Raw genomic sequence first — 9852 nt, 5'->3', positions numbered from 1 at the left:
AACCAGGAATACCCATCATAGGCTAGTAAGATGTCTAAGTTGGTAAAGGCACTGATCACCTTAGATCTACTTCTGCAAGTTTTCTTCTTACTTTAACATGCATACCATGGCATGAACATGCTTGTAAGCACATGCATGAACACACATACACAACAAATGTCAAAAGAATTTTTAAATAAAATAAAATTTAGTTTTTTCCTTCAAACTTCAAAACAGTGTGTATATATTTTTTTTAATACAAACTTTCTCTGGCTTTAAAAGTACTGACTCAAAGGTTGAATGGCAATACCACTGAAGAGTGGTACACAAAGTTTTTGCATGAATGCAGCATTAGAGATGACTGTATGACTGTGGTGCTTTGAATATATTTGTCCCAGGGAGTGGCAGTATTTGGAGGTGTGGCCTTGTTGGAGGAAGTGTGTCACTGTTAGCGTAGGCAATTAGACCCTCCTCCTTATCACATGGGAGCCAGCCTTCTCATAGTGGCCTTCAGATGAACATGTAGAATTCTCAGCTCCTCGTGTGCCATGCCTGCCTGAAAGCTGTCATGTTCCTTCCCTGATAATAATGGATTGAGAAAAGATTTACCTTGGTCATGGTGTCTGTTCACAGCAGTAAAACCCAAACTAAAACAATGACCAATGACTGTACTTAAGTTTGAATGAGTTTAGAAACCCAGAATAAACTAGAACTAGGAGTTGGGGAGAAGGGTGATAGAGAAACAAAGAAAAATGGAAACAGATGGAACCCAGCAGGGCTTTGTACAAGCTAGGCAAGCTCTCTAACCAGTGAGCCACATCAGCATCCTTTGGAGTTTGGAGACAAAGTCTTACTATGTAGCCCAGGCTGCCTCCATCTTCTGCCACTGCCCATGTGCTGAAGTTACAGTTAAATTCTCATAACCTTGCCTCCAGGATGCCCAGTATGAGCACTTATAAGCCTTAGTATAACACTCCAGAATGTTCATTCTGTCCTCTACAGTACTACAATTTTAACTGTCACTGTGCTGGTTGCTTATATTAACTTGACCCAAACTAGAGTCTTTTCAGAAGAGAATATGTCAGTTCAGAAAATGCCTATAGAAGATTGGTCTGTTGGCAAGCCTCAGAGGCTTCTTGATTGACAACTGATGTGGGAGGGTTCAGTTCACTGTGAATGCTGCCATGCCTGGTCCTGAGTGCTATATGAAAACAGGCTGAGTACACCATAGGGAGCAAGCCAGTAAGAAGCATTGGTTCACAGTTTCTGCTTCAGTTCATGCCTCTAGATTCTTAACTTGGCTTCTCTCAATGAATTATGATAGAATAAGTCAAATAAACCCTTTCATCCCCAAGTTGTTTTTGGTCACAGTGTTTTTTGACATTGATAGAAGCCCAAACTAAAACAGTCATCACTGTTACTTGTATCACATATCCAAGTAGCATCATAAATATATCCCCATTATATTTATCTTGACTACCCCACGTCCAACGGCACTATCTGCCTTTTAAACAGAAGGCATCTGAAATAAATTAGAGAAAAGTAACTTATTAACAATTAATTAAGGGTTCATTATAATTTGAAATGTTCTTGATGCTGCATTTTAGGCACTAAGATACCATTTCCTCCTATCTCTGCTTGTGATATGTAATGAAAATAATACTAAGATTAGATTAAGAACTTAGATTAAAGTTAAATGCATAAGAACACAGAAGCATAGAAAAGGTACTATAGAGCTGAAAGAGACTTGAAAGATACCATGCTCAACATTTAAAAGGAATGTGAAACCTGAAAATTGTGAGCTCTTCTAAATCTTGCATACCTAAGTCCAAGGTACAAACCATGCAAGAATATTCAGAAAGGGGCTGAGCCCATTTGAGAAAACACATAAGAAGGGGTAAGAACAGGAAGTTTGGGCAGTGTTACAGTTAAATTCACTAGTTGGGCAGTGTTCCACAAGACCACAGTGGACACTGATGAGTACTGCTCTGAAAGTGTCCTGTGTCAAGAGAAGCATGAACCCAGAGGGACAATGTTGCTCCTTCCCTATAAGCAGTAAATGGGCTCCCAACCATCATCTTGGAATTTATTTCTAGACATTCTTTTTTGAAAAGCAAGCATGCTAGACTACTAAAAATTGTATCAACAGAAAATAGCAGCCCTAGACAGTCATGGTAACACACATGTGATATCTCATGTTGCTCACAAAACTCTGGAGACTGAAATAGTAACAGGCAGCTCAAAATTAGTTCCAAGCCAGCCTGGGCTACAGAGTGAATTCCAAATCAGCCTAGGCTACAGAATGAAATTCTCATCTCAATGAAAAAGGAAAAAATATGTATTAGCATAGCAGTTTTTAATTAAACGCATAGGTGAAGGCATTTTCAGTACAGAGATATATCCATGACCAAAAGCAACTAAGAGAAAAAAAATGGTTTATTTTAATGTACAATTCTTGAGGGATTGCTATGCATTGTAGGGAAGACATACCAGCAAGAACTGGAAGCCAGGCAGTAAGGAAGCAGAAAGATCTCATTTCATACACAAAAAAGCAGAGCAAAAGAACAGGAAGTGGGCCAGTCTATAAAAACCTCAAAGCCTGCCCATGATGATGTCCTTCCTCAAGCTATCTCCTAAAGGTTACATAACATCCCCTAAAAAGGCCAATGATTGGGAACTGCATTTTCATATACATGAGCCACCACACATTCCAAGTGTTTCCATGATGTGACTAAAGAAGCAGGGTAAGAATTGTGAAGAGGGATATAGTCACCCTATGACTAAGAGTAAACAGAGAAAACTTTTTGTCCTCAAAGTGAAAATCCCTTTCTATTTTAAGGAACAGTCCCTTACTTTAAAGAATCTCACAAGTGAGTCACAATTACATCATCTTCTCCAGAGGCAGCTACTTTCCAAAGAATAAGCCTCTTAAGCATTGATAAAATCTGACAATGAGGACAGGAACAGACATTTGTAAATGCCCGGTATATACAGGCTTCCTCAGTCCATACAGCAGTCATGACTACAATAGTGACAAGGACCTCCCTGGGCCGACACAAGTTTTTTGTAGCTGTTGTCCCCAAAAGCCTTCTGTTTTACATTTGCATGTTATGCTCCAGGTTAGAAAAGCAGACATTGTGGTTTGCAGTTTTGAAGATAAAAATCATACTTGTGCACTTTAAGGCAGGTTGGATAAAGATATATATATATATGAATAGTTGCTGTTCTCTCTTTGAACCAATGAAAAATCAAATGATAGTACCAAAATCTATCACAGTCAACATACAAGATGTTGCCAACATTTAACATGCTGCTGTTATTCCTGTGTCCTCTCTTGTCTCTCTAAATTTATCCAACAACACAGTCCTCCTTATGAAAACTATTTTCCATATTTAAGGAGTTAGAATTTTAAAAACCTTTATTTTCTTAAGTAATAAGGAAAGTAGATCTTTATTATCACATCCACAAAAACAAATATAAAGTAAATTAGCAACATATAAATTGACAAACTATTTATGAAGCTACATTGTTAGCTTTTTCCCCCAAAATTTATTAGGTATTTTCTTCACTTACATTTCAAATGCTATCCCGAAAGTCCCCAATAACCTCCCCTCCACCCCTGCTCCCCTACCCACCCACTCCCACTTCTTGGCCCTGGGGCTCCCCTGTACTGGGGCATATAAATTTTGCAAGACCAAGGCTCTTCCCAGTAATGACCAACTAGGCTATCTTCTGCTACATATGCAGTTAGAGACATGAGCTATGGGGGTACTGGTTAGTTCATATTGTTGTTCCACATATAGGGTTGCAGACCCCTTCAGTTCCTTGGGTACTTTCTCTAGCTCCTGTGTTCCATCTAATAGCTGACTGTGAGCATCCAGTTCTGTGTTTGCCAGGCACTTGCATCGCCTCACAAGAGACAGCTATATCAGGGTCCTTTCAGCAAAATCTTGCTGGCATATGCAATAGTATCTGGGTTTGGCGGCTGATTATGGAATGGATCCCCAGGTGAGGTAGTCTCTGGATGGTCCATCCTTTCGTCTCAGCTCCAAACTTTGTCTCTGTAACTCCTTCCATTGGGTGTTTTGTTCCCAATTCTAAGAAGGGGCGAAGTGTCCACACTTTGGTCTTGGTTCTTCTTGAGTTTCATGCGTTTTGCAAATTGTATCTTGGGTATTCTAAGTTTCTGGGCTAATATCCACTTATCAGAGAGTACATATCATGTGTGTTCTTTTGTGATTGAGTTACTTCACTCAGAATGATAACTTCCAGATCCACCCATTTGACTAGGACTTTCATAAATTTATTCTTTTTAATAGCTGAGTAGTACTCCATTGTGTAAATGTACCACATTCTCTGTATCCATTCCTCTGTTGAGAGACATCTCTGTTCTTTCCAGCTTCTGGCTATTATAAATAAGGCTGCTATGAACATAGTGGAGCATGTGTTCTTATTACCAGTTGGAACATCTGAATATATGTCCAAGAGAGGTATTGCTGGATCCTCTGGTAGTACTATGTCCAGTTTTCTGAGGAACCGCCAGACTAATTTCCAGAGTGGTTGTACAAGCTTACAATCCCACCAATAATGGAGGAGTGTTTCTCTTTCTCCATATCCTCACCAGCATCTGCTATCACATGAATTTTTGATCTTAGCCATTCTGACTGGTGTGAGGTAGAATCTCAGGATTGGTTTGATTTGCATTTCCCTTATGATCAATGATGTTGAACATTTTTTCAGGTGCTTCTTTGTTTCGCTCTGTGCCCCATTTTTTAATAGGGTTATTTGACTTTCTGGAGTCCAACTTCTTGAGTTCTTTATATATGTTGGATATTAGTCCCCTATCTGATCTAGGATTGGTAAAGATCCTTTCCCAGTCTGTTGGTGGCCTTTTTGTCTTATTGATAGTGTCTTTTGCCTTACAGAAGCCTTGTAATTTTATGAGGTCCCATTTGTTGATTCTCGATCTTACAGCACAAGCTGTTGCTGTTCTATTCAGGAATTTTTTCCCCTGTGCCCATATCTTCGAGACTTTTCCTCACTTTCTCCTCTATAAGTTTCAGTGTTTCTGGTTTTATGTGGAGTTCCTTGATCCACTTAGATTTGACCTTCGTACAAGGAGATAAGATTATTTCCTGCCTTCTACTCCTCTTGGGTGAATTTGCTTCCTTTTGTTCTAGAGCTTTTAAATGTGCTGTCAAGCTGCTAGTATGTGCTCTCTCTAGTTTCTTTTCGGAGGCACTCAGAGCTATGAGTATTCCTCTTAGGAACGCTTTCATTGTGTCCCACAAGTTTGGATATGTTGTGGCTTCATTTTCATTAAACTCTAAAAAGTCTTTAATTTCTTTCTTTATTTCTTTCTTGACCAAGGTATCATTGAGTAGAGTGTTGTTCAGCTACCACGTGAATGTTAGCTTTCTATTATTTATGTTGTTATTGAAGATCAGCCTTAGTCCATGATGATATGATAGGATGCATGGGATAATTTCAATAGTTTGTATCTGTTGAGGACTTTTTTGTGACCAATTATATGGTCAATTTTGGAGAAGGTACCATGAGGTGCTGAGAAGTTATATCCTTTTGTTTTAGGATAAAACGTTCTGTAGATATCTGTGAAATCCATATGTTTCATAAATTCTGTTACTTTCAATATGTCTCTGTTTCATTTCTGTTTCCAGGATCTCTCCATTGATAAAAGTGGGGTGTTGAATTCTCCCACTATTATTGTGTGGGGTCCAATGTATTCTTTGAGCTTTACTAAAGTTCTTTAATGAATGTGGATGCCCTTGCATTTGGAGCATACATATTCAGAATTGAGAGTTCATCTTGGAAGATTTTACCTTTGATGAGTATGAAGTGCCCCTTCTTGTCTTTTTTTTTTTTTTTTGATAACTTTGGGTTGGAAGTTGATTTTATTTGATATTAGAATGGCTACTCTACCTTGTTTCTTCGGACCATTTCCTTGGAAATTTGATTAAAGCTTTTTACTCTGAGGTAGTGTCTGTCTTTGTCCCTGAGGAAGGTTTCATGTATGCAGCAAAACATTGGGTCCTGTTTATGTAGCCAGTCTGTTAGTCTATGCCTTTTTATTTGGGAATTGAGTCCATTGATTTTAAGAGATATTAAGGAAAAGTAATTGTTACTTCCTGTCATTTTTGTTGTTAGAGCTGGGATTCTGTTCTTGAGACTATCTTCTTTTAGGTTTGTTGAAGGATTACTTTCTCGCTTTTCCTAGGGTTTCATTTCCCTCCATGTATTGGATTATTCTGTTTATTATCCTTTGAAGGGCTGGCTTCATGGAAATATATTGTTTAAATTCGGTTTTGGCATGGAATACTTTGGTTTCTCCATCTGTGGTAATTGAGAGTTTTGCTGGGTATAGTAGCCTGGGCTGCAATTTGTGCTCTCTTAGGGTCTGTATAACATCTGTCCAGGATCTTCTGGCTTTCATAGTCTTTGGTGAGAAGTCTTCTGTAATTCTGATACGTCTGCCTGTATATGTTACTTGACCTTTTCCCTTTACTTCTTTTAATATCCTATCCTTATTTAGTGCTTTTGTTGCTCTGATCATTATGTGTCAGGAGGAATTTCTTTTCTGACCCAGTCTATTTGGAGTTCTGTAGGCCTCTTGTATGTTCATAATCATCTTTTTCTTTAGGTTTGGGAAGGTTTCTTCTATAATTTTGTTGAAGATATTTACTGGCCCTTTAAATGGAAAATCTTCATTCTCATCTACTCCTATTATCCTTAGGTTTGGTCTTCTCATTGTGTCCTGGATTTCCTGGATGTTTTGAGTTAGGATCGTTTTGCATTTTGCATTTTCTTTGATTGTTGTGTTCATGTTCCCTATGGAATCTTCTGCACCTGAGATTCTCTCTTCCATCTCTTGTATTCTGTTGCTGATGCTCACATCTATGGTTCCTGATTTCTTTCCTAGCATTTCTACCTCCAGAGTTGTCTCCCTTTGGGTTTTCTTCATTGTTTCTACTTCCATTTTTAGATCCTGGATGGTTTTGTTCAATTCTTTCAACTGTTTGGTAGTGTTTTCCTGTAACTCTTTAAGGGATTTTTGTGTTTCCTCTTTAAGAGCTTCTAGCTGTTTACCTGTGTTTTCCTGTATTTCTTTAAGGGAGTTATTTATTTCCTTCTTAAAGTCCTCCATCATCATCATGAGAAGTGACCTTAGATCCATATTTTGCTTTTCTGGTGTGATGCTGTATCCAGGACTTGCTATGGTGGGAGAATTTGTTTCTGATGATGCCAAGTAACCTTGTTTTCTGTTGCTTCTGTTCTTATGCTTGTGTCCTGCCATCTGATTATCTCAAGTGTTTGCTGCCCTCAATATATCTGATTGCAGTCTGTCCTTCCTATAATCCCAGTTCATTCAGGACTCCTTAGTGTCCAGCTTTCTCTGTGATCCTGTGATTCTGGTCTCTTGTGAACCTGAGATTCTGGGTGTGTCAGAATTCTTGGCAGTCTAGCTTCCCCTGAGACCCTCAGATCCTGGTGTGTCCAAGCTCCTGTTATCCTGGGATCCTGGAATCCTAAGATCCTGAGCGTGTTATAGCACCTGGAAGTGATATCTTCTCTGGGGACCATGGGGCTGTCTGGTCTGTTCGAAACCAAGGTATACCAGCACCGGATCAGAAGGATTCATAAGGAACCTGAACTGCTGGTCAGGCAAGGCCCCCGTGTCCTTGCTCCTCCTTTCACAAGCCCATCACAATTGGTTTGGAACAGATGTTGTGTTCCACTTACCAGTGATCATAAGATCGTGTGGAGAATCCTCTGGCGATTGTGGGACCGTCCACCGAGTTCGTTCCGAAGGTGACATGGAGCTGGCACTGACTGGAAGGGCTCTCCCGTATTTCTTTAAAGTCCTCTATCATCATCATGAGAAGTGACTTTAGTCCATATCTTGCTTTTCTGGTGTGATGATGTATTCAGGACTTGCTATGGTGGGAGAATTGGGTTTTGATGATGCCAAGTATCCTTGGTTTCTGTTGCTTCTGTTCTTATGCTTGCCTCCTGTCATCTGATTATCTCAAGTGCTCCCTGTCCTCAATATATTTCATTGGAGCCTGTCCTTACTGTAATCCCAGTTGAGTCAGAACTTCTCAGAGATCCACTTTCTTTGTGATCCTATGATTCTGGGATCTTGGGATGCTGAGATTCTGGGTGTGCCAGAGTTCTTGGCAGTCAAGCTTTTTCTGAGACCCTGAGATCCTGGTGTGACCTGCTACTGCTCTGGTGGAGTCCCTGGTGCCTGGGATCCTGGGATCCTAAGATATTGGGCATGTTAGAGCACCTGGAAGTGGTATCTCCTCTGGGGACTATGGGGCTGTCCACTGAGTTCAAAATCAAGGTAGACCAGCACCGATTGGAAGAAACCCAAGCTGATAGTTGGGTGGCATTCCTGTGTTCCTGCTCTAGAGTACCTTAATGACCATGCTGAGGAATTTGAGTTTGTATGGTCTATATGAAAGTCTTAATTATTAGTCTGGCTGGGGATAAACAACTCATGTACCAAGTTTTTATAAAGCTAGGATAAGATGTGACAAAGGACAAAGATTCAGGTTAATAGGTCAGGAATGTGGTCAAAGGATAGCACAACTAGGATCATGGAATTTCAAATAAAAAGAAATAAGAGGGATGGTGAGGTGTCTCAGCAGTCAAAGCTGTTTTCCACCAACATTGATGATATGAGTTGAATGTTTGGAACCACAAGATTGGAAAGAAAGAACTGACTTCATCAAGTTATCCTCTTACTTTCACATATGTATACATACAAAATAATATAATGAAGGAGTTAGAGAAGGAAGAATAGGAAGAAAGAAATTTGGGAGACGTAATATAATCAACTGATTTTGATGATCAATGAGGTTATCTAGCAAGAAAAAAAGTGGGAAATGATGTCTCCACAGTTCTAGCCTTAGAGTTGGTGCACAGTGAGAAGAGCAACTTGGTACAAAGGGAATCCTTGGGGGCCAGTCAGAAAACAGAACTCCACCTCTGACAAGAGAATATACCTAACTGTCGTAAGAGAGCATACAGCATGGCCAGGTTTGGCCAAACAGAAGGTAAAATGATCTAGTAAGGAATCCTGGAAGGAACAACTATGGTGGCTGAGGGTCTCCCTTATCCCCAGGATAATTGGCCATCAGTCTATTAGGACAAAGGGACCAGAGTCTATGAACAGGGTTTCAGATAGCCTGTGAGAATGAACAGTAATAATAACACAATGGGACCAACTTCGGTAATACATATCAACTTTAGGTCAGTAATACATATCAACTTTATTTAGGGAGTGTCAAGGGTTATATAGTTTTGGGGAAGTAGGTTGGGAATATCCAGAGTTGGCAAGGATCATTAGCTGAAGGCTATGGTACTGAGGCGTGTCATTAGCAAAGGGGGCAAGGGGAATTCTAGGAATCTCAGGTGCTTGCTGATCTGATTCTTATCAGAAGAAAAGAAGTTGAACCTGTAATCTAACCAAGGTTATATGGCATTCTACAGATAGAAGGTGAGAGTTCAAGCTCCCTAGACAAGGTCAGAGAAGGAGAAGCCCTGATGGGAGTCCACTATTTTTCATAAAACTCCAAAGCTATCTGAGCAATGATAGACTTTGACCTTAATTAGCAGGGTAACAGTGTCAGTCTCTATTCTGAGGATGGGTCACAAAAGGGAGACTGGAATTGCTAATGTAGCAGTGTAAAAGAGTCAACTCACTGATCTGAGACTACACTTGAAGAAAGATGCTCTCACCTGATGCTACAACTGATATTTCTTTATTTGATGGGATTCCATGGATCTGAGACCCCAAATGTTAAAGAAAGAATAGCATTCCAAGCCAGGAATGATGTAACTAGACAA

This window comes from Mus musculus, chromosome 14 (assembly GCF_000001635.26).
Source record: "Mus musculus strain C57BL/6J chromosome 14, GRCm38.p6 C57BL/6J".
NCBI classification, from domain to species: domain Eukaryota; kingdom Metazoa; phylum Chordata; class Mammalia; order Rodentia; family Muridae; genus Mus; species Mus musculus.
Note: the sequence above shows the minus strand (reverse complement) of the source record.